The sequence below is a fragment of the Nannospalax galili genome, unplaced genomic scaffold (assembly GCF_000622305.1).
Source record: "Nannospalax galili isolate Female #2095 unplaced genomic scaffold, S.galili_v1.0 scaffold366, whole genome shotgun sequence".
NCBI lineage: Eukaryota > Metazoa > Chordata > Mammalia > Rodentia > Spalacidae > Nannospalax > Nannospalax galili.
In genome coordinates this window covers 462,044-469,825 of record NW_008355168.1, presented here as the reverse complement: position 1 = coordinate 469,825, position 7,782 = coordinate 462,044, and the positions used below count along the sequence as shown (strand labels likewise).

Genomic DNA, 7,782 nt, shown 5'->3' with positions numbered 1-7,782 from the left:
TCATATACTCTGTCGTGAAAAACTTCTCCCCACTCATTTCTGAGAGTGAGCTCCATCTCAATACTTGAAGCTCTAGGCCAGGTTATCTCAGGCTCTCATAGACTCTGTGAGAGAGCTCTCTCCTCTGCTCTCCCCCGCCTCATATCTCATTTCTGTGTTTGCTTATCAAATGTGTACGTAGTGCTTGTTGGGTGCTGAGTGCTGCTCATGGGTGCGATATTGACTCTTCTAACTTATCATTACTGAGAGGTGTTCACTACCATCAGGCTTAGTTTACAGGGAAGGAAACCGAGGCACGGAGAGAAATGCATCCAAAGGACTGGAAGTGTAGCTCAGTGGTGGAGTGCTTGCGGAGCAGGCTGGTGGTCCTCTCAGCACTGTAGAAAAACCAAAACCCAGACCCACTCCAGAAGGGGTGAAGCCAGGTTTCTGTATGAGGCAGTCTGCTCTGAGGGGCTCGAGGCTGGCTGGCATTTTGCTTTTGGATTAACCTTTACTTTAGCCCCCAGTCAGCCAATACACATTCCTTAATAAGTACGGAAATCAATAGCTCTGTGTTGAATGTTTCAACACTTTCATCTTAGCCTTAAATTGTTAGAAGATAAGTCAAAAGAAGTTTTCGGATTTTAAAGCAAGTTTATTTAGATATATAAAGTAACAAGGCATTGTTGCTGAAAAAAATGAGACAGGAAGGCCCTTTATATCTCAGTCTCCCCAGCGCCCCACCATGACCACACTTAGCCTTTTAATGGCTTCCATCCAGCCTCTTACTTCATTACACACTTTTATTTCTATTGTAATATTTTGAAAAAATATTGCAAAGAAAAAGAAAGTTACAGAGAACATCCGTATGAATTTTCCTCCTTTGTCCACCTTTCCATTTCATTATAGTTTTTATTTCATGTCAGAATTTTAAAAAATAGAACTGTACTATCATGTCCCTTAAACACCCCTCTTCCCCAGTTCTAGACATAGATGGCCAAACTGAATTTCATGTTTAGTTCCATGAATTTTTAAGACAAAACCATCCACTCTTGTCTGTAAGGCATAAAGACATATAACGAAGCAATAACGTCATTGCCCAGATAAGCAGCCAGAGGGGCCTTGCCCCCCTCTTCCATCAGTTCAATGTACCATATGCTCCTGTTCCCTCCCTTACACCGGTGGAAATACCACTCAGAATTTGTTCCCATCACCCTTTGCTTCTTTTTATACTTTCGCCACCTATGCATCTCCACACAATGACTGCTCATTTTTGCATATTTTGTGAATAAATGGATTTACATTGTGAATTTTAAAAATATTTTATTATTTTTATGTATAAGCATGTATTGCCTGCATGTATGTAAGTGAACCTGTGTCGTGCGATGCCCCAGGAGGACAGAAGGAAGTGTCCCCTGGAATTGGAGCTACAGATAGTTGTTAGCTGCCATGTGGGTGCTGGGATTCGAACCCAGATTTTCTGCAAGAACAGCCAATTCTCTTAACCACTGAGCCATCTCTCCAGCCCCATCACTGCATGAATTTTTGATGTAACATAATTCCAGCAGTTTATTCACTTTCATTGCTGCATCATATTCCATTGCTGGCAAACGCCACACATTACTTTACTGTGATAAAAATTTGAGCTGCTTTTTGCTTGCTACTAAAACATCGTGGCTCTGAATGAGCTTCCTGATGCACAAGTGTACAGTCTGTCAGGGTGTGTGCCAGCAAGAGGAGACGTGCTAAATTCTATACACTGAAGCTCGTTTTTCCATTTTCCATTCTCAATACCAGCATTTGTGCCTGAGCAACACCATGTGTTGTCAAACTTCTAAGTTTTTGCTTATCAGGTGTGTGGAAAACGGTATGGCATTGTGATTTTAATTGACACTTCCCTGATTACTAATGAGGTTGGACACATTGTGCACGTGTACTGGATATTTGTTTCTCCTCTTTGTGAAATCACTGCTCCAGCACTTTGGCCATTTTTCTGTAATTGCCTTTTCCTTATTGAGGTATAGGGGTTCCCCATCGTACCTAGTCTGAACATTAACCATATATTAGTTATGTGCGTCAGAGCTTAGCCAGTGCGTTGACTTATCTTCTTGTATCTTAAAATGGTATCTTCAAAAGTATTTATTTATTTTATATGTATGAGTGTTTTGCCTGCATGTATAGTTATGGATGGTTGTTAACCACCCTGTGGGTGCTAAGAACCAAAATTGGGTCCTCTGTAAGAGTAGCCAGTGCTCTTAACTGCTGAGACATCTTTCTAGCCCCCTAAATGGTGTGTTTTCATGAAGAGAAGTTGTCAGTTCTTTTTTTTTTCTACTTTCATTTTCTTTCTTCTGTTTACACATTCTGCTCCCAGCTTTGGAGGCAGAAAATGATGTGAGCTCAGCAACCCAGCACTCAGCTTAGAGTCATGTTCATATTTTCCATTTCACTTTCCTCCTAACTCACCCTTGAGTCCTTTGCCCAGGTATTGTGGTAAGAGCAGAACACCCACAGGACTAAGACAATGATCCTTGTTGTACCTCTGGAGTCGTAAGAGCAGTCCTGAGTAGAATGGATGCAGTTGTAGTGGGGGTGAAAGCCACTTTTCAAGGCCATCCTCTCAATGTGCCTATTCATTTGTTAAGATTTGGGTGATATGCTGGCCAAGAGCTGGTGTCTGCAACACCTCCAACTGACTGAGAAAAATAGGAATGTGAGGGCACTGCTGGGGGTGCAGTCACCATGGAGGCCAACAGCTGGCACAATGCCTAGGGCTTTGTGGGATGCTGAGTTCATTCTGCACAGCAAGAATCACACTGTCACCCTTCTGGAACACCATGTCATAAGGGCATTCCCCAAATGTCATGGCATAAAGCACACAGCCTGCAGAGTTATGGCCTGAAGTGAGTCCTTCACCTAGACGCATGCTTGAACCATGGAACCCAAGTCCATTAAAACGGCTGCCCCTCATCACCAACCAAAATATTGGTGGGCTTTAAGACCCTGGAGGGAAGTGAAAATGAGCCAAGGGCATCCTTGGACAGGGAGGCTGGAATGCCAAAGATCAAACACACTATGGGGAGGGAGCAGACACCCCAGTTCTCTTGGCAAAGCTCTTCCTCCTGGCCCTAGTAAGTGCAAAGGGCCTCCCACTGACCTGTGCATATAACCTTTGGCATGAATAGCCTCAAGGCCTCCCCAGATACCCAGCAACAACCAAAGGATTTCGTCCTCAGTCAAGAAGTTGTCTTGGTCTTTAAGCCTAACTCGTTCCACAATGCAGCTCTCTACAACACAAGTTTTCCTGAGTTGAGATTTTTTGAAGTCTCTGTTCTCTGGGACTGATCCCGGCTGCATCAAAGTCTACCAACACTTTTACAACATATACTTCTACCCCCGAGGCCCACTTGGGCTCCTCTAAGCCCCAAATTCTAATTGGCCAAAATCAGGACATGGCTCCTGTTTTCTAACATAAAAATGCTTGAATGTCCAAACAGCCCTTCGTAGGGCTGTGTAATCTGTTCCAATCCCCTCTGTAACCAGCAGTATTTCTTTTTTTTCTATTTTATCATTTATTTACTACTTTTCATTGAGTGTTTGTACATTTCATATAATAGATCTTAATCAAATTTAGATCAACCTCCCCCCATCTATGCTCTCCCCATAGGCCCATTGGATTTCATACATTCTGTCACATATGTTAAGTCTTTTCTGGTCAAGCATTTGTACCCAGGTGTGTTTCAGTGCAATTTCACCTGCTGGAGTCTAGTCAGCCTGTCTAGAGTCTCTTCCTTAAAGTCTCCCTCACCCAGAAGTGATCACTTGCCAATAGTTCCCAGACTAGGATTGGGGCTGCTGCCCATTTCCCTTGTTCTGTGCTGGGTTCTGTCTGATTGGGTCGGCATGGCTTCTGTGCATCCTGTCACCATTGTTGCAAGTTCATAAGAGCAAGTTCCTAGTGGCCTGAAAACCTCTGTTTCCTTATGTTCCCCATTACCCTGGCTCTTACAATCTTTCCGCTCCCTATTCAGCAACAGTCCCAGAGCCATGGGTGGGTAAGGTTTAATATAGGAGTCCTATCCAGGGGTATACACTGCAGTCTCTTATCCTCTAAAAGTCAGCCAGTTGTGGCATTCTGTGTGTAATGCACTCTGTTGTGTGAAGAAGCTTCACTGGTGAGACTTGAGGGATGTGTTAGTACTCTGTCTGCCCCCGTTCTGCTATGTTCCATGAGCCTTAGGTGTAGATGTCCCACTGGGCATCCATTTAGAACTGGGCATCTCTCAGATTACATTCTCTGTGTGTGACCAGTTGTTGAACTCTGTAAAAGCCTCCATCTGTTGCAAAAAGAAGCTTCTTTGATGAGTGGTGTATGGTATACTTGTCTGTAAATACAGGATCCATATTTAGCATACAGTATGAAATCTCATTTGTCTAGGGATATGCCAGAGATAGGGCTCTTCCTAGGACCTACGACCTCTGCAGCCATGTTGTGTTTGGCTGTATTTACAGTGCCACCCATGAGTTCCCTCCCATTGAGAGGGCTTTAAGTCCAACTAGATAGCTGTTGGTTACCCCCTAGATAGAAGGGTCACTACTGCAGTAATAGAAATAGCCCTTGAGGTTAGTAGGCTTTGGGGCTGGGATGGACCACTGATTGATTTTCTCCCTTAGCAGCTTGTCTAGTAGCCTCTAGAACTATGAGAACAAGTCTTCAGGGAGAAGGTTTCCAGGTTAGTTCACACTCCATTGCTCCAAGTCCTGTGTCCGAAGTATGAGTTGCCGTCAGGAATAGGGTCTTACCTTCAAGTTCTGGGAGGTAATCAAAGGCTGTGTTCCTTTGGGAGTCTCTTGGACTACCCTGACCAACTTAGAGGGAGTTTCTCCTGTCTGCCACTGTGCTCCTTGTTACATAGTTTTCAAGTATACTCATGCAGTCATGCTCAGATAGTGTATGTGCAGTTTTCAGGGGATTTTTTGAACTAACATATTTCCCTTTGACTCTTTGTCCCACCTAAGCTTAATTTATCTCTATTCTCGCTCCCTGTCTAACCACCCTCCTCCTCCCTTCCCCGTTTAAGTGTCCCCACTTTCCCTTGATAATACCTGTCTCCTATTATTCCTCCCTTGAACTCCTTCTTCCCCTGCACCCTCCTGTTCCCTTGTATGCCTGTCCCTCCTCCCTTCCCAGTTGAATAGTCCCATTTTCCCCATGTCCCCCTTGGTAACATCTATTTCCTACTATCCCCCTCTCTTGGGCTCTTTTTTTCCCTTTACCTCTGTGCTACCTTCCATTATCCTGGCTCCTGCAGTTACACCAGGATATGTACTCACATATACAGGGTTGGTGCTCCAACCCACAAAGGAGGGAGAACATAGGTTGCTTGCTTTTCTGAGGCTGTGTTACTTCACTTAGTGTAATGTTTCCAGTTCCATCCATTTACCTGCAAATCTCATCTTTTCTTACCACTGAGTAGAACGCCATTGTGTAAATGTACCGCGTTTTCATTATCCATTCGTCAATGGAGGGACATTAGGTTGTTTCCATTTCTTAGCCCTTGTGAAAAGAGTAGCAGCAAACATGGGTGTGCAGGAATCTCTACAGTAGGATGAGTCCTTTGGGTATGCGAAGGAGTGGTGTAACTGGATCATATGGAAGGTGCATTTCTAGTTTTTAAGAGTTCTCCACACTGCTCTCCACAGTGGTTGCACAAGTTTGCCTTCCCACCAGCAGTGAGTGAGCGCTCTCTTGTTCCCTTTTATCTGCACCCTCGCCAGCATTTGGTGTCTTTCACCCTCTTGACCTTAGCCAGTCTGACAGGGGTAAGATGGAATCTTAAAGTGGTTTTGTCTGCATTTCTCTAATTACTTAGAATGCTGAGCACTTTTAAAGGTATTTCTTAGCCTTTTTTTTTTTGTCTTTTTGAGACAGGGTCTCGGTGTAGCCCCAGCTGTCCTGGAACTCAGTATGCAGACCAGGCTGTCCTTAAACTCACAGAGATCTGCCTGCCTCTGCCTCCCAGTGCTGGGATTAAAGGTGTGTGCACCACCACGCCCAGCCTTAGTCCATTTTTTAAAATTGGGTCATTTATTTTCTTGTTTCTTTGTTTTTGAGTTCTGTCTATATTCTGGATATTAACCCTCTGTCGGGTATGTAGCAGTGAAGATTTTCTCCCACTCAGTGGGTTTTCTCTTCACTTCCTTGGTTCTTTCTTTTGCTCTACAGAAGCTTTGTAGCTCAATGAGGTCCCACTTGTTGATTGGCGACATTAATTCCTGAGCAACTGAAGTCTGATTTAGAAAGTCCTTTCCTACATCTATATCTTGTAGGGTACTGGCTATGGTTTCCTCTAGCAGTTTCAGAGTTTCAGATTTTATATTGAGGTCTTTGATGCATTTGGAGTTGACTTTTGTGCAGGGCGAAAGGGTCCAACTTCATTCTTACACATGTGGAGATCCAATTTGGCCAGCACCATTTCTTAAAGATGCTGTCTTTCCTCCATTCTGTGTTCTTGGCATCTTTGTCAAATATCAGGAGGCTGAAATTGCACACACTCATGTTTAGGTTTTCTGGTCCATTGATCTCCGTGTCTGTGCTTGTTTTGTGTCTGTGATGTAGTCTGGGATCTGGTATGGTCCCCCAGCATTGCTCTTTTTGCCCAGGATTGCTTTGGATATCTGGGGTCTTTTGTGATTCCATATGAATTTTAGGATCTTTTTTACAGCTTTGTGAAAAATGTCATGGAGATTTTTATCGTCACTGCATTGAATCTATAGATTGCTTTTGGCAGGATTGTCATTTTCACAATATTAATTCTACCAATCCACGAGCACAGTAGGTCCTTCTGTCTCCTGATGTCTTCCTCTCTTTCTTTAGAGATTTAAAAGTTTCATTGTAGAGATCTTTAATGTCTTTGATTAGGTTTATTCTGAGATATTTTATTATTATTTTTCGAGGCTATTATGAATGGGAGGATTTCCATGAATTCTTTTTCTGATTGTTTATTATTGGTATACAGACAGGTTACTGATTTTTGTAAGCTGATTTTGTAACCTGCCACTTTGCTGAACATATTGATAATTTCTAGAAGTTTTCTGGTGGAATATTTGGTAACTGTTATGCATACTATCATATCTCCTGCAAATAGTGATGATTTGACCTCTACATTTCCAATTGGTACTCCTTTAATTTCCTTCTCCTGTCTTATTGCTCCAGTAAGAGTTTCAGGCACCATGTTGAAAAGGAGTGGAGATGGTGGACATCCTTGTCCAGTTCCTGATTTTAATGCGAATGCTTCCAGTTTTCTCCATTTAGAATGATGTTGGCCGTGGGCTTGTTGTATATGGTTTTAATTATGTTGAGGTGTGTTCCCTCCAGTCTAACTCTCTCTAGGACTTATAAGATGAATGCATGTTTGGATTTTGTCAAAGGCCTTTTCTGCATCTATTGAGATGACCATGTAGTTTTGGTCTTTAAGTCCATTTGCATGATTTATTGCATTTATTGACCTATGTATATTGAACCATCCCTGCATCTCTGGAATAAAATCAACTTGATCATGTATGCAGCTCATAAGTATTTTGTTGATAATCTTTGTGTCTATGTTCATTAAGGATATGGGCCTAAAGTTTTCTTTTTCTGTTATGTTCTTACCTGGTTGTGGTAATAGAGTGATGCTGGCTTCATAGAAGGAGTTTGGGAGCTCTCACTCTGTTTCCATATTTTTGGATAATTTAAGTAGTATTGGATACAGATCTTCTTTAAATATACGGTAGTATTCTGCTGTGAATCCATCTGGG

General features: G+C 42.7%; 1 pseudogene; it reads right to left on the bottom strand.

Annotated features, from left to right (window-relative positions):
- Nucleotides 1-2,217: 2,217 nt before the first annotated feature.
- The window catches only part of LOC103749412, an 11,498-nt pseudogene continuing 5,933 nt past the window's right edge, over nucleotides 2,218-7,782 (bottom strand).